Consider the following 18,908-nt stretch of genomic DNA (forward strand, 5'->3'; position numbering starts at 1 on the left):
CAAGGTAGCTCGTAACGTGGAACGTGCATTAGCAGCCCAATACAGTCGCCAAAATTTCTCCGCTAAAGGTTGCCCCCCATAGGCTCACAACACAACTCAAACACTTAAGGTCCAAAAGGTGTCACCTGCGGAAATGGCCAAAAGAAGAAAGCAAGGACTATGTTACTACTGTGATGAAAAATACTTCCCAGGTCATAAATGCAAGGAGCCCAAATTTTTTCAAATAGATGCCACTGACTACAGTGCAACAGAGGAAGATCCACCACTTGAGGACCATGAGGCGCTAGAAGAAGACAACCAACAGGACAATGTCCCTGACGAACCAGTTATTTCGCTGCATGCATTGGCAGGGATTTCTTCCCCTCAAACTCTCAAAATCAGAGGTTTTATTAAACATCGCCCAGTAGTAGTTTTGATTGATAGTGGAAGTACACATAATTTCATCCATCAAAAAGTTGCAGAAGCAGTGCATTGTTTTGTACGCGCAGTTTCTAACTTCCAAGTTCAAATTGCGGATGGAGGCACAATGAAATGTGAAGGCCGCTGTGAAAATGTCAAACTTCAAATGGGGGATTATCAGTTGAAAACCCACATGTTTGCCATACACATGGGGGGTTGCGACATTGTCCTCGGCGTTGAATGGCTCCGCACTCTTGGGCCAATCACAATGGATTTCTAGGAATTATATATGAGTTTTAAGCAGAACAACTACACACATACCCTCCGTGGACTCTAGGCAGGAGCCCCCTCTATCATTAACTCGCATAGGATGGAAAAATTGTTAAAAAAGGGCAATCATGGAGTTTTAGCTCAATTTAATGCCATCTAGGCAGTCGAAACAAAGCCTCTGCCAATTCATCCTGAGATGCAACATATTTTAAATAACCATCTGTCGGTCTTTGACAAGCCTCATGAGCTTCCACCCTCGCGAGGGGAACATGATCATAGCATCACCTTGGTTCTAGGGGCCCAACCCCCAAATGTGCGCCCATACAGATATCCGTTCACCCAAAAGAATGAAATAGAAAAAATCATCAAGGAACTTTTGGAAGCAGGTGTCATTCGTCCCAACATTAGTCCTTATTCATCCCCAGTGGTCATGGTGCTCAAGAAGATGGGGAGTGGCGGATGCGTCCCGACTTCCGGGCCCTCAATAAGCTGACAGTCAAAGATAAATTTCTCATCCCGGTGGTTGATGATTTGCTGGATGAACTCAATGGGGCTCAATTCTTCACTAAGCTGGATCTTCACTCAGGCTACCACCAAATTCGCATGAAGGAAGTCGACATCCCCAAGACTACTTTCAGAACTCATGAAGGCCATTATGAATTCCTGGTCATGCCATTTGGTCTTTGTAATGCCCCCTCTACTTTTCAGAGCCTTATGAACCACATTCTGAAACCATATCTCAGGAAATTTGTCCTTGTCTTCTTCGATGACATCCTCATCTATAGTTGCACTTGGGCCACACATCTTCAGCATGTATATCTACTCTTGCAACTGCTCCGCAAGCATAAATTATTTGTCAAGATGTCCAAGTGTTCGTTTGGCATGGCAGAGGTAGAGTATTTGGGCCACATTGTGGGGCGTGAAGGTGTCAAGGTGGACCCCAAAAAGATCCAGGCAATGCAGGAATGGCCTCAACCTAAGACCTTGAAGAGCTTGAGAGGATTTTTGGGTCTCACAGGCTATTATCGTAAATTTGTCCGCAACTATGGTCGCATAGCGAAACCCCTCACCCAACTCGTAAAGAAAATTCATTCTTCTGGAATGACGAAGCACAACAGGCCTTTACAGCTCTAAAAAATGCCATGTGTTCCACTCCAGTCTTAGCACTCCCTGACTTCACCAAATCTTTTGTCATTGAATGTGATGCTTCGAGTACAGGTATTGGGGTGGTCTTAATGCAGGAAGGGCGACCGTTGGCCTTCACAAGCCAACAAATCAGTGGGAGGAATCTGGGCCGATCTACCTATGAGAAGGAAATGATGGCCATCTTACATGCAGTCGAGACCTGGCGACCTTACTTATTGGGGTGACGTTTCCAAATCCTCACAGATCATCACAGTCTTAAATATTTTTTGGAGCAACGCCTATCCTCCCCACAACAAAATAAATGGCTAGCCAAAATGCTGGGATATGATTATGAGATCATTTACAAGAAAGGGAAAGACAATAGTGTAGCAGATGCATTATCTCGCCAATTTGAGGAGGAAGGTACTCTGCTAGCAATTTCCCTCCCCATTCCAGAATGGATTGAAGAGGCTCGCAGGGAATGGTTTTCACACCCCGGGCTCTCCCAACTCATTTCTCAATTGCAGGTAGATCCAAATTCCACCAAGGGCTACTCGTGGCAGGATGATATTCTTCGCTACAAGGACAGAGTCGTAATATCACCAACATCCACCCTCAAAAGTCGCATTTTGGCAGAATTGCACTCATCTCCCATTGCAGGACATTCGGGCTTTCAGAAGATGTATGCTCGCACCAGAAGATCATTTTTTTGGACAGGCATGAAAAAGGACATCCTTACTTTCGTAGCAGAATGTGATGTCTGTCAACGCCACAAAGGGGAAACCATCAACACACTAGGCACATTACAACCATTGCCCATTCCGGCATCAATTTGGACGGAGGTTTCTATGGATTTCATTACAGGTCTTCCAAAGTCAGGGAACAAGTCAGTCATCATGGTGGTTGTGGACCGACTTTCGAAGTATGCTCATTTCTGCGCCCTACCCCACTCATTTACACCAACTTTGGTTGCTCAATCTTTCATGGATTAGATCTTCAAATTACATGGCATGCCCACTTCTATTGTGTCCGACTGCGACCCGATCTTCACCAGTAATTTTTGGCAAGAACTCTTCAGAATACAAGGCACTCAACTCAAACTCAGTACTTCCTATCATCCACAAACAGATGGTCAAACCGAAGCCGTCAACAAATGTCTAGAAACCTACCTTAGGTGTTTCACTTCAGAAAAGAAACACCTTTGGGTATAGTGGTTACCTCTGGCTGAATGGTGGTATAACACCAACTATCATGCCACCACCAAAATGACTCCCTATGAAGCAGTATATGGTCAACTCCCACCTTCACCTACTTCGTATCTCAAGGGATGCTCAAAAGTACAAGCAGTGGATCAACTCCTACAACACCGCGCAACCATGCTCGCCCATCTTCGAGAGAATCTTCATCAAGCTCAGAACTGCATGAAGCAACAGGTAGACCAACATCACTCAGAGCGCCAATTTCAAGAAGGGGATCAGGTCTTTTTACAGCTACAACCATATAAGCAAACATCACTCAAGGACAAGGGGTGTCAGAAACTCTCTCCCAAATTCTACGGACCATATCAAGTACTTCAGCACATTGGAGAAGTGGCCTACAAGTTGGCCTTGCCATCTACTGCAAAAATCCATCCAGTTTTCCATGTCTCATGCCTCAAGAAAGTGATTGGGAACAATTGTAGAATTCAGACCAGTCTACCAGAATTGGACGAAGAAGGGTCCGTCTGGCTTCAACCTGAACAGGTCCTAGACACACGAGACAAGCAACTGCGTGGCCGCATGATTAAGGAAGTCCTCGTCAAATGGAAATACACCTCTCCGGAAGATGCAACTTGGGAACTAGCCACTATTCTTCAGCAGTTTCCGCAGCTTCAGCCTTGAGGACAAGGCTCGTCTTAAGGGGGAGGGCATGTTAGGGTCCCACCCTAACCCCCTTATTTATGTAATGGGATCACGTCATATTCAAGAGTCAATAAAGCCCATATTAATAATTATAAGTGGTTAATCTGCAATTAATGACGGAACCACAGTTACTTGCAAATGGGCCGTAGTATTAGATAGATGGTATTAATAAAACCCACGGTATTGGCCCGTGGTATTGCATGTATGAGTCATATATAAAGGATAGAGACTCCCTGCGAGGAGCATTGTGTCTTATTTTGTAGTCGAGTTCTGCTCTATTGGAGGTTGCCCTCTCGAAGAGGCAAGTGAACATTACTTTCCGAATAATAAAATCATTTCTATTCTGTGTTCTGGGTATCTTTTCTTCACATATTCTGTATTTGGGTATCATTTTGCAGGTTAAGAGCATAACATTATTGTTGATGCTTGATGCGATCTTTCACTACTTGAATCTTTTTCTTCTTGATATGTCCTTCTATCTTGAGAGTTTGAGGAGTTGTAATTTCTTCCAATGCATTACAAGATATGGCTAGATTCATTTCTTAATTCTCGATGTGATCTTTCACTTTTTGAACATTTTTCTTCTTGATATGTCCTTCTATCTTGATAGTTTTAGGAGTGGTAATTCGAGTCAATGCATTACAAGATATGGTTGGATTCATTTCTTCTTTCTCGATGTGATCTATCACTTCTTGAACCTTTTTCTTCTTGATGTGTCCTTCTATCTTGCGAGTTTGAGGAGTAGTAATTCTTTCCAATGCTTTACAAGATATGGTCAGATTCATTTCTTGTTTCTATGGGGTTGGTTCTTGGTGTATATCCTCATCTTTTGATGTTTCTTGATACTCTTCTTCCTCCTCTTCATAATCTATGTAAAATAATCTCTTCTGAGCACACTTATGACCTTTAGTGCATTTCCTATAACAATTGTAACAAAGCACTTTCTCTCTTTTTTCTTCCAATTGTTGTCGTGTAAACCTTGTAGGTTGTGGAAGGCTAGGAAAAAAAGCACTTCCATAATTATAGTCGTGAGTGGTGGGATTCCTTGTTTCCATAATTTCACTTTCAATTTTTCTTGTCAACTGGAATGCCTTCTCCAATGAATCAAGTTCCCAAAGACAAACCTCATGTTGAATGTTGTCCTTTAAAGTTCCTATGAAGACATCAATCCTTTGGCTCTCTAGAATATCATTTACTGTTATATTCAATTTTTGAAAGTCCTCAATGTGATCTGCCATTGAACCCTTTTGTTCAAGATTTATCGATTGGCTAAAGAAGGTGTTATTCTTTGTATCCTCATAATGTGCTATCGTTTCTTCCGTGAAAATTGACTAAGTGACAAGTGCTTTACGAGAACAAAGCCCTTTATACCATAAAAATTGATTTGGTTCTAAATATAAAGGTACAATATGTACCTTTTGTAACAGTTGAACCTCATGTAGATCAAAATATTGCTCCATCTGTAGTATCCAATTTACCGGATCCTTGCCATCAAACTTCCTCATATCACCATTTCTTGATTTTAGGAGCTTGATCTTGAAATGACTATAACTTTGTACTTTCAGATCTCAAAGTTCTAAAATTGCTTCCTTCCGTAGCCCTTTGAGTCCCCTTTCTAACCCCGCAAGTCTGATCAAAATTTGATTCCCCAAGAAAGAGTTATGCCCAATCTCCTAAGATGACATGATTATATAATGTTTCAGTAGAGCGAACTTGTACAATGTGCCATGTGTCACTGTTTCAACCTTCATATCTGAAAAATATACACGTAAACCGACAGTCCGTCCTCTTTCTGTAACTTCTTACGAAATTTTAATTTGTTGCTCAAAGAGAATGCTATGACGCATTTACCAAGGTCACCTATTTAGAATGTAATTCAGGAGTCTGCACAAACCCTAAATTCCTCAGATTATATCTCTGAACATATAGCAAGACAAGATCTGAGATTTAGACCCAAGCTTCACCATGCTTTTGGCTCAAATGGGTTTTAATTTCAGAGACTGAACCTTCATAGAAACAATATTATGGTGAAAATTACATGATGACCTATTTGAGATGAAATTCTGGATCTTACAAAAACCCTAACTTCCTCATATCATATATCTGAAAATATAGGAAGCCAAGATCTGACATTTTGACCCAAGGTTTTGACTGATTTCTTCTCAAATGGGTTTTTTTTTTAGCTTCTAAAACTTCGTAGTGAAAATGTCATAGAGAAAATGCCACGATGACCTATTTGGAGCAGTGAAACCCTAGAATCCAAAGCTTTGATACCAAATGTTATGAAACTAGCTCACAAAAAGATAGAAAAGAAAGATCAATGCCTTAGAAATCAGCCTCTTTGAGGGGGAAACCTCCTTTACATTACACAAATGAACAATTCTTGGATGCTACAAATGATAAGACCTCCTTTCTTTATGTAGGAGTCTAAGGGGTCATAATATAATCAGAGCCGACATAACAATAATAATGTAAGGGCACAATAATAACAATAGTGAGCTTACATGGGGCACAATAATAACAATATGGGGACTACATGGACACAAAAATATAATAAGGGGGTTGTACTAATAAAAATAAGGGGTTACACTAGTAGTATAGGGACCTAACAGACGCGGTAGTGGCAATAGAGAGCGCAGTGAACGACTATACCACGCTCTTTGAGCAGTCGTTCGAGATAGTCACCTGTCTGCAAGAAGATCCTACTATACAATGGCTAGAAACAGAAGCACGGGAGATGTAGCAATGTTACGACGAAGTCAAAGAATAGCACGCACTATCGCCATCACACAGAGGTTAGATAAGATGCAGGAGGCCAAGGCGTTGAAAGAGCAGGTAGATGCAGCACAAAACAAGGAAGTCGTGCTGAAGGCTCACTTGAAGCCTTGGTTGGATGAGGCCTACTTGATTATGGTGACTATTGAAGGTAAGCTATCTAGTCTACAAGAGACTCACCAGAAGATTCAGTCAAACAGCGCAGGGCCAACGACAGAGCAGTTGGTCGAGGAGATGAAGCAGGTGGCAACGTAGTGCATCGCCGAGGTAGCAGTTGTCCAAGTAAATTTAGGAGGTCTTCACGATAACATTTCCGTGCTAGTAGAGTGACTCGAGGGCGAGTAACCATGTTTGTGTTGGGGGCCTATTGGGGGCCTATTGGGAACGAGTTCCACTTAGAGCCATTTTTGGGCTAAAAGACTAATTTTCGATTCAGAAGGCCCAAATTTTAAAGAATGTAAAGTCTCCACATTTTTTGGTCACAGAGCATGAAGATGTAAAGATTCACTAAGGGTTTTTCACCCTTCTTTTGTAAAAGTCATGTCGACTTTAGAGGATCTACCCATGGTTGGCGGACCATGGGATTGTATAAAAATAAGTGTTATAAGATTATTTTAGTAGTGAGAAGTAAGTTGGAGTCATTGAGGAATCCATGACAAGCTAAGAGCAAGAGCCTTAGTGTAGGAAGAGGCTTTGCAGCTGAGTGCGTGGAGGCCTAGGCTAGAAGTCTGCAGCTGAGTGCGCGGACCCCTGCAGCTCTTTGCGCAGGGAGGATAGAGTCTGTATTGGAGATCTGAATCATCAATAAAGAGAACTATTATGAAATTGCTATGTATTTTTCATCTGTGGATTGCATGTGATTATGTTATGTCAAGTTTTCAGTTTATGTTATAATGCTAGTTTGATGCGTGAAGGTATTTGTTTCTATTTGTTATATGAACGCAATTAAGGATAAATGTTTATACGAAGACAATCTTAATTACATGGTAAAATTGGAAAACAATTAAGCTAATTAAGGAAATCATACAATAATGCAGTAACAAAGGTGCATATGTACCTAAGCCACTAGTTAGGGTTGCGAAAAGGACGATCATATAACTTCGTGGAGGTTATAAGAGACAAAAGAGAAAGTACATCAATAATCCCTAAAGGCTTATTGATTTGCATGAAGGAAGGGTTTAAGGTATAAAACCGATATCACAACCATCTAAGGGTGCAAAAACCTGGTTCCTGCATCGTCCCATATTGCTTCGGGTGAGACTTCAGTCTGTGCTCCATGGAGTGATGCATAAAGGGCAAATAGTGTAGGGATTTTCTTAGATGACTAACGCTGAACCTGGGTCAGGGCCCATCAAGCCAAAACAACCTCAACATGAACAAACTCCTATTACGAAAGCATCTAGATAGGGGGGAAAGGCTAAGAGGAAAGAACCTAAGGAAAAGGCTCCCCAAGCTCCTCCATACCCTAAGGCCCCAAAGTCGTCACCCCCATGCATTTTGTGTAAAGTTATTGGACATACCACCAACAATTGTCCTCAACTTCCTCAACTTAAACCTTTGCTTCATAAAGCGGTCCCTAAGTCAAATATCCTGGAAGTCCATGTTTGTTATAGAAATTTTTGGGCCCTACAACCCCAAGCATGAAATGTCCATAAATCAAGGGCTCCTAAGTCCCTAAAAGTGTTGTTCTAACCCCTAAAGGAACAAGGTCAACAGATTACAACTTCTCTCAGAAGTTCTCCATGAAAAACTGCTCAGAATTGGTCAAAACAGGATCATTTCAGCTGCTCCACTGGCCAAGTGTGTTGCATCTCACCTAAATACACTGTGTGGGTGCCTTGCATTTCAAAAATCCCTTCTATGGGGTGCGATGGGTGAGAAATGACAAATGGCAGTGTCATTCCGCGAGGTGGAGAGGCAATGGAAGCTTCCAGAATCTTCTCCTGTGACACTTGCCTCACTGAATTCAACCAAGGATGAGTAAGAGATCATCAATCTCCAAGTCGAAGCAAGAACTATCAGAGGGAAGACACTAATCAAATCATGAGCTGACTCATCTCCATTACATATATCTATATATGGATCCCTCATCCCAGAGATCCAGAGGCTGGAAGTTTGCATATTGTAAGGAATTGTTGTTGGTTTCTTGAGACAAACATCAGATTGTTGGGTGATCTAAGATTTGTTTGAGGTGAAGAGGGGCTTTTAAGCTGGGAGGTTGATGCTGGGTCAAAACAACTGGTTGTAACTCCTCTTGGCTCTTTCTTGTTTATCAATAAAAGCTATTCAAGTTTTCCTCCATGCTCTTGTGTCATTGATGCTTGCTACATTTGTATGGTCAATTTACATCTGATCCTAGATTGTTTATGATTATAGATCCATGTCTTTGTATAGTGCTATGCTTCTATGATCTTACAGGTACTTTGTGAAGCTGGGCATGCAAGGGAGCAGGTAGCTAAAGACTATCAAAGAAAAGGGGAATCAAATCAGGAGATTAGCGCAAGACAGAGGTTGGTCTTTCTATTCCTCACTATTTATAATTCGTAAAGGAAAAACGAAAGTAGCTTTTCTCTGTTTGTTTCTAAGGCAGCTGTCACACCTTAGTGGGATAAACCAGTTCTATATAGACACTTTTCCCTGTAACAAAATGGCGACTCCGATGGGGAGATAATTAGTTTGTTTGTTTATCATTCCTTGTTGTTTATTTCATAAACTTACAGGTAGTATTCGAACTGCATTTGCCATAACAAATGCAAAGTAGATAAATGCTACTTCAATCTGTCTACTGGATCTGTTTATGATTTAAACAACTGATTCACAAACTATCTGATTGCCCTTGTGATAGCTCTTAGATCCTCCTTAGATCTACCCCTGATTGTTGCATTACTGATTGCTTTTTGCTCGGCCAAAACCCAAGAACTGAACTACAAACTGTGACCCGGAACCCAAATAGAGTCTCGTTTCTAGCCTAGCGTAGGTACTGTTCAGAGAATCTGAAGTTTAGTGCACTTCCCGAGTGGACAAGGTGCACTGCGTTTCAAATTCTCTGTGTTACAGATGCGCTGATCAGACTAGGCTCTGTGCAGTTTTGGTTTCTGTGATTCATTCTTTCCAGTTCTATTCCTAAATTTTGTTGCCTATGATAAGTATATGTCTATTTGAAACCCCTTTTCCTTGCTGTTATTCCGCCTCCTTTGTACAAAAGAACTGTAGATGTTTTTGTGTGTTTGTTGAGTCATTTTCAGTTCTCCTTTACAAAAGTAGCATAATCGTATTGTCGTCCTTTGATTTGAAACTGTCACAAGTGTCGATTTCAATCGTAGGAAAGAGTTTGATTGCTGTTAATGGTGGATTATCCTGTTACTATTGCTTTTGGTCTGAATTTGTAATTTTCTAGTGTCAAGGACAAGTATTCATTTCAAAATCGTAAGGTGTTGTGATTGTCTCCATTTTTTATTTCGAAAAGAAACTTGTTGATATTTGTCGCTTGAAAAAAAATTCAGATTTGTGCATCAACTTTCTTTTAGCATTCATATACTAAGAAAGTCGAAAACAAATACATGCATGTGCATTTGCATATAGACAGTCTGATTGGCTTGATTTAGGAAAGTGCATTTAGAGTGTGCTCTTTGCTCTTTGTGAAAACATTCTGTCTTTCTTTTCCTTAGTAGCTAGGATTTTCATTGCACAAAGAAGATAAAAAGTTTGTTTATCATCTTAGATTGCATTTTAGGAATTACATCTACATCTCATGGTGAACCTTAAAGGCAAACTTCATAAACAAGATCAACTTAAAATAAATTCAATGAATCTAACAACGCTTTGGAACTTAACGCACAACATTTAGAAGTCTAGGCTAGAGACGTATTCCGGCGTCGTAAAGCCTGGTAACTGTTGTTCTCACTGATGGTTGGGTGATTCCTCCACTTTGAGATGATAAGTGCCAGTACGGACTTGTGCTCCCACGTACCGTTGAGTATATTTTGGGAGACCCCAATAGGATTAATCCTTTATCCATAGGAAGTCGTGTCTGCCGCCCTATCAATCGCAATGCACTGAACACAGCATTCGGGAAGATTGACTGCCATACAGTAAAAAGTATTCTGCAGTTTTGCGATTGGTTTGGTAATGCCTCTACCTAGATTTCCAGAGTAGTCCCTTTCGTTCCTTTTCAAACTCCTTAACAGAAAAGGTCCATCTGAGCACTTGTCACTTCAGGCTCATTAAAAATCGAAGGAGACTAGAGTCATCTTTTGTTTTTTCTCGACTCTTAAAAATTGAAAAAACAAGTTGTGTCAAAGCGTCTAAAATTCATTTAATTCGGAAACAAACTTCCCCTTTATTTTTATTTTATTGATTAATCCGCAATCATGGAAGAAAGTCAATTGAAACCCCGTCGTTCGCGGAGGCTTACGAGTCAACCGTCTTTGTCTCCGGAATCGAAGCTAGTACAGACAAAGCAAACTCGTTTAACCGGTTCTAGATCTCCTATTAAAGTTAGAACAAGTGTTCCAACAACATCAGAGACTCCGGTTACTCCAAACATTTCTGGAATCCCTGTCTCTACAGAAGAAGTTCAGCAACCATAGAAGGACAGTAGTACTGATCCTAGTCTGAGAGTAAACACTTGCGTTACCGAACCAGTTTCATTTACAACCAGCTCAGAGAGTCTTGCTCTTCAAACATCTGTCGCTGCCAATTCCATACGTTCTTCGGCACTAGAAATATTCTATGGACCTGACGGTCTTCCCCTTCCACCTGGTCTGATTGCCATAGAAGAGATTGTGGAAGATCCTCCAACTAGTACTCCATCGCAATTTGGAGTCGGGATCACTCTATATCCTTCTTCATCAGAAGTTAGTCTACCGCTAGCGGAAGCTCCTATAGAATCGCTAGGTAATCTTTTGGATAGACTAGAAATGTCTGAACAACCGTCAACATCTAGGATTGTGTCGTCTGACACAGCGACGGCAGAACTCCCTGCTATCACTCCAACAATGTTCGCTGGTATACCATCTGTCCCGACTAGCTCTCAACCGCTAGAAGGAGCCCACTCAGGGGGCATTTCGACAGTATGGTCTGTTCCTATTTGTTCATCCGGAATCATATCCGGAAACTCTTATGTTGAGTCTCAACAAATTAATCCATCTGGAGGACAATTTGGGTAGTCCGGCCCTCAAGGGCAAACCATTCCCTTGAGTTCTGGATTACCACCATATGGGGGGCAGTATACCCTTTCATTATCCCCTTCGGGAGGATATCCATACGGGAGTTCACAACAACATTCGGGTTATACTGGAATTACCTCAAGCAGTTGGGTACCAATACTACCTCAACAACCAAGAGTTGTATACTCGATGCAACAATGCTTACCTATGTCAAATATACCAACTACGCCAACTATTGTGACGGTGTCGCAAGTTCAAGTGCTGCCTGTTGTATGCAAACCTCAAGTTTCTCAGGTTGTAATGCAACAGCCCCTTGACCCTGCAACTCAACCAAAATCGCTGACTGGTGGAATGGCACAGGTTCAGACGGGTACAATTACCCCTCATCTTGGTCAAACTGTTAGTATCGGGCAACAACACATGGCTTCACAACCATGGCTAGTACAATACCAGCAACCGCAATTCCAACAAGTATACCAAGGTTCTGAGCAACAGATCTTTGCAAATAGTGGACAGCCATATATTCAAAACGGTCAAAATCAGCCATTTTATAATGGTCATGCCCACCAACCTTACCAAAGTTACCAGCATCAAATGCATTATGCCAGTATGCAAAGACCAACTTCTCAGGCAATCCCATCTTATCCTGGGTATGCTTCACCTAACCTGAATCAACAGTTACCCTTCGTGGCAACTTTAGAGTTACCTGATTTAAATTGGTTAACAAATGATCCAATCGCTTACGCACCTTGGTGGCCAGTGATTCCACATAAACTTCCATCAGATATTCCTAAATTTAATGGAAATCCGGGTGAAGATCCGTCGAATCATGTGATGACCTTTCATCTGTGGTGTTCATCAAACACCTTGAATGCTGATTCGATAAGGCTTCGCCTTTTTCAGAGGACGTTAACTGGTCCAGCGGCAAAATGGTACATCGAATTGCCTAGAGCTTCATTCGACAACTTCAGTACCTTAGCCACAACCTTTTTAACCCATTTTCAATTACCAATAAGGTACGAAACGGGAACGAAACTCCTTACCAACTTCAAACAGACGACGACCACTCACATATCTGATCATATACATGAATGGCGACGTCGTCGTAGAATGGTAAAAACGTATGTTCTCGATCAGATCTTAGCAGAATGGTTTATCAAGTCATTACTACCTTCCATCATGGAAGATGTGGCAAAGGGGGGAGTTGTAACAGAAGAGCAAGTTATCGCTCGTGCGCAATATTTGGACTTGATTTACAAGCAGTCCGGCACGCTCTACGATAAAATACCTGATGCCCCAAGACCGGAATTCTCAGTTCCTCCTCCTCCTAAATCAAACAATGACTCTCATGCCGGCGATGGCATGATTGGCACAACAGACACGAAATCGATGAAGGCTACATCCAAAAAAGCCCGTAAGATTTCAGGTCAAAATTCAAAAGATGAACTTCTTGCCTCGGAAGTAAATGCCGTATCGACAGATAAAGGCAAAGAAACCAAACAACCAGGGGGCAAGAAGAAAGGCAAAGGGAAGAAGAAGAAACAGGAGGAATCATCACCTGAAAAATCTTCTTCAAACCCTCCTGGAGATAGGAAACCAAAAAATCCATGCTTTATATGCAATGAGGATCATTGGATCGTAAATTGTCCACACAGAGCTGAGCTTAAGAAATTCTTCAAGAATTCAAAAACCTCTGCAGTGTTAACTGATCCGTTTCCAAATCCAGGAACAAATCTGGTTGAAAGTGGAAATGCTTCCCTGTCTCAAGTGCTAATGTTGTCGGTTTCAAAATAGCAAAATGATGCTTTGATATCAACAAGGAACAAAGATTATGGGAATCCACAGCTGTCGAACAACAAGGATAAAGATCAACCTAGTAGTTCGACAACAACTTCGACAGAAGTTGCGCCACCCATCATTCCTGAATTAACAATAAAACCGCCGAAGCGAGTAGTACACAATTTAACATTTAATCCCCGCGCTAGAGCGGCACAGCATTATAATATAGTGGAAGATTTGGCCCAATCGCCATCCGCTATGTCGAATCTTGAAGTACTACAAAATTGCCCATCCCAAAAGTAGGCTTTATTATCAGCAATTGGTGGGATAGACCCAAAGGATTCCAATCTTGTATCCTTCGATCATAAAGGATACAATCCTCAATTACCAGCTCAACTAGCTTTCCTTGTTCAAGTGAAGGCCCTCAACAAAATTGTTCATTGAACAATTATTGATGAGGGAGCATCTACATGCATTATGTCGATGAGTTGCTTGAAAACTTTAGGATCTCCAACCTTGTCGCGATCTTTGACGACATTAAAAGCATTCAACGGAAGGACATATACCCCATATGGTATTCTAAGTAACTTGAAAGTTGAACTAGGAGGGAAAACAGTAGAAATAGATGTTGAAGTAATCGATGGGAATCTTGATTACAACATCCTACTAGGAAGACCATGGATATATGTTATGGCTGCTGTTGTGCTGACCTATTTTAGGAAGATTGCATTTCCTTTTCAAGGAGGGATTACAATCGTCGATCAACAAAAATTCCTCCCCAATGGTTCTCAAGTTACAGGAAGCATTCCTATGATCCATGGAAGCCCACATTCGCTTCAAAATATCGGAGTAGACCTACTAAAAGACCCTATATTAATGGGAACTTTCACCCTTCCACCTCCAATCGATCTGGCGAAAGTAGCATCGATAGGAACCTACAATATGATATCTTCTAAAAGGATCTCAGAAAACGATATCGACATGGATCATGCAATGGTTTTGCCTCCAAGCCCAACAGAAATATTGTAGCAATCAATGTTCCTAGCATGGGAGGCAAACCCAAATCAACGCTCATCAAGCATTTGGATAGATAGGTCTAAAGAATATGGTACCCCTTCAGATACTTGGTCGCGAGTGCATGTCACCGACGAAGGAATTTTCCAATCAATGGTAATTGAAGGGGCACCATGGAATGATTCCCACCATCATTCCCTTCTTCCGGATTGTGGAGAAGATCCTCCTGATGACCTTTATCATCCTTCAGTTTTTTATTTTCTATCAAATACTATAAACACGGTGGATTCCGAGCGAAACTTGTCCAACATTGAAGAAACTATCGCCATAAATATCTCGACCAAAACAGATGTTGTAGAGAATATTTATGTTGGCAAATGTTGTTCTCCTTCAGAACTGGAGATATATGACGCTCTTTTTCGCAAATTCAGAGATGTCTTTGCTTGGTCATATAGTGAATTGCCAGGCATTGACTGGAGTATCGTTGAACACGAAATTAAGATGTATCCAAATGTCAAACCAGTACGACAACGGCTACGACAGGTGCACCCCAAGAAAGCTTCTGCCATTAAGGCAGAAGTTGAGAAACTTCTCCATGCTGGTTTCATCTACCCAGTTCCTCTAACCGATTAGGTATCGAATATTGTCCCTGTTATGAAAAAACAAGGAACAATTAGAGTGTGCGTCGATTATAGGGATGTAAATCAAGCTTGTCCAAAAGAAAACTACCCTAAATCCTTTATCGACCAGATAATTGACGAATGCACTAGATGCGAAATATTTTCATTCATGGATAGATTCTCCAGGTATAATCAAATAAATATCCGCCCACAGGACCAGTCAAAGACTGCATTTATTTGTCCGTGGGGCACATTCACATATCGAAAATTACCCTTTGGATTAAAGAACGCAGGGGCGACCTTTCAGAGGGCAATGAATTATGCTTTCCATGACATCAAAAAAATCGTTCAACCATACCTCGACGACCTTTCGGCTCATTCGCGAAAGCGGACTGATCACCTGCAGCATTTAAGAGCAATATTTCTACGTTGCCGACACTACAAGATACGACTCAATCCACACAAATGTGTATTTTGCGTCAGTTCTGGTCATTTTCTTGGCTTTGTAGTCTCAAAGGACGGGATTCGTCTCACCCCATGTAAGGTCCAGGCAATCATAAATTTTCCTCCACCTTCGAATTTGCTTCAGATTCAGAAACTCCAAGGGAAAGCAAACTTTCTGAGGAGGTTCATTCCAAATTACGCCGAACTTGCTAAAGGTTATACACGTCTTTTGAAAAAAGAAGTACCCTTTGTCTGGGATCTGGTTGCGCAAGCTTCCTTTGATGCTTTAAAAGAATCCCTAATGAAAGCATCATTAATGTACGCTCCTGATTATCAAAAATATTTTAACATGTATATGGCTACAACAGATATGACCATCGCAATGGTTTTAGTTCAAGAAGACGACGAAATCGAACATCCTATATATTATTTAAGTAAAAACTTAAATGATACAGAAATCAAATATTCTTACGTTGAAAAGCTAACACTCGTAGCTATTCAAGCGATAATGAGATTTCGACACTATGTCCTCTTTCAAAAAACTACCATTCTGTCAGATTGCAACCCCAAGACTTATATATTGTCACGACAGTTGCTGGGAGGCAAATATTCAAAATGGATAGCAATCCTGCAAGAGTTTGATCTGGAATTTGTAATATCTAAGTCAAAAAAAGCTCTGGTTTTTGCAGAATTATTATGCGATCTCCCATCATCGTCCAATGATGAAACATCCGATGAAACAATCGTGGACGAAAGTTTGTTTTTGATATCTTCAAGCAATCAGTGGTATGGGGATATAATCATTTATCTCCAAACCCAAAAATATAGGCCAAATACCTCTCACTCTAAACAAAAACGTATTCGATACCAAGCAAAAGACTACATGATCGTCGGTGATACACTTTACCGTCGCGGTATCGATACAGTTCTGAGAAGGTGCCTCACCCATGAGGAAGCCGAAAAAGTCCTGAATGATTGTCATTCGGGCGCGTGTGGGGGTCATCAATCCGGTTATGCTATAGCGCAAAAAATCTTACGAGCAGGATATTTCTGGCCAACAATGTTCAAAGATTGCATAACCGCAGTCAGAAGTTGCCATGCTTGTCAAATTTTCGATAGCAAGACCAGAAGACCACCCGCACCTCTGCAGCCAATAGTTGCTGTTGGGCCATTCGCCAAATGGGGCATCAATTTCATGACATGTAACCCCTCCTCGACCGGGGGGCATGGGTATATCATAGTCGCAGTTGACTATTTTACCAAATGGGCCGAGGCGATGCCTACATTAGATAATACTGGTGAAACAACTGCCCTCTTCTTTTTCAATCATGTAGTCACTAGATTCGGCATACCACAGGCTATAGTCACAGATCATGGATCGCATTTTCGCAATCACATGATGGTTGAATTAGCTGCCAAACTAGGGTTGTCTCACGACAGCTCTACTCCATATTATCTGCAAGCCAACGGACAAGTTGAAGCAATCAACAAGGTCCTGAAACGCATGCTGCAAAGGATGATTGGAGTTCACAAGAGAAGATGGCACCTAATCCTGTACTCAGCTTTGTGGTCTTACCGAACATCGATAAGGAATGCAACCGAGTTTACACCTTTCCAACTGGTAAATGGCCTGGAAACAGTCTTACCAATCCAGTGTGAAATCTCGTCTCTCAAACTCGCAATTGATCTCCTCCCTAGAACTTCAGAAGAAGAAGCTCGTTTCTTGGAATTAATCCAATTGGATGAAACCTGTCGTGATGCCGCTTTGGCTAACGAAGCCCATAAGAAACGAGTCAAGGCGCAGTTCGACAAAAATGTCAAACCCCGTGTCTTCTCAGAAGGTGACTTGGTCTTGCTTTACGACCAAGAATTCGATAAATTGGGAGCAAGTAAATTTAAGTCTTTATGGATGGGCCCCTATATTGTTAAATATGTGTTAGCAAAAGGAGCCTACGAGTTAATAGATTATGACGGAATTCCACTGGCGCAACCTCGTAACAGGTTGTACCTCAAGCGTTACTATGCGTAATGGTAACCTGTATGCTTTTGTTATGTTTTTGTTTTCGCTTAAGTGTTTATTTTGGTCAAGTAATCCACTTTTTACATTTGTTGCAGATGTCAAACCTATTGGATTCATGTGTTGGATATGCTGACGGAGTGAGTCGTAGTTCGCGGAACCTATCTTCCGCAGCCTGGGCTATTTTTGATCCAAGCGGCGAGTTAGTATGTTTCGGAGGGGTATGTATTGGTCGATCAAAAAATAACATCGCTGAATATAGCGCGTTGATAGAACTTCTCTCTGATTCCATTACACATGGTATACGCCGACTAATTGTCAGGCTAGACTCACAACTCGTAATACTACAACTCACTAGTATCTATTCTGTCCGAAATCCAGCTATTTATCGCATGTTCCTAAGGGTTAAGATTTTGGAAAGAAAATTTGATTTTATGCAATATCAACATATTTCCAGAAAACTAAACACATTAACTGACTCATTGGCAAATTATGTGTTAGATAGACATTTACAACATTTATAAAAAGAAACATACCATCAATGTTTGCATTTGGATCATTTAACTTAACCAAAATAAAACTCTGAAAATCAAAAATATATATAACTGTTTGTGGTTTACACATAATGTTCTGTAACCAAGACAAAATCGGTCAAATGACCAAAAAACTCAAAATGCTAGGGGGCACCCTAGTCTAATGATGCTCGTGATAGCAAGTCACAGCCTGTGTGATCATGCGTAAGAGACGAGTCCATCGTCTTGGCACACCAGTAGTATGCCGTTGCAACCTCAAGGGCAGCTCATCAGTCCTCACATCTAGATTACCAAGAGTGAGGCCCTCAACCTGCTCCTGTAATGCTGTGAGAGTCTCGGCCACATCAAGGTCGCGAAGGATATCCCTTCCCACAACCTCTACTGCTGGGGCGACAGCTGGCACTCTCAGGCGAGCTACTGGATGAACAGGACCAACATCTGCATGTACGCATGAGTTTGATTAAAGTCTTTATAGAATAAAGCACAAGGACATTATAAACGAAAAAACGATAAACAGGAATATGGTCAAAGATTTTACCAATGGCGCCCCACTGTTCTTCATCCGGCAGTACTAAATCTGGATCACCCCAGAAGTCCATGCCAGCATATGGATACTCGAAATAAACCATCTCCTGATGATCAAACCACCTATCAGAAAATGAAATCTGAGACTGACCAACATGCCTAAACATATGGTCAACCCATCTCTGCATACGTGGTTCAGTAGGTGAAGGTAAATCGAGTGCAATATACTGCGGCTGCATCAGTGGTATCTTCTCCAAGGCAAAGGCAGTCAAAATAGAACCATACCCAAAGTTCTTCAACCTCTCGCTCTTTATCTTGGTCAAATTTTCTTTCATCAC

Source organism: Pinus tabuliformis, chromosome 2_2, assembly GCF_031772625.1.
Source record: "Pinus tabuliformis cultivar Carrire ecotype Pingquan chromosome 2_2, CPIR1, whole genome shotgun sequence".
NCBI lineage: Eukaryota > Viridiplantae > Streptophyta > Pinopsida > Pinales > Pinaceae > Pinus > Pinus tabuliformis.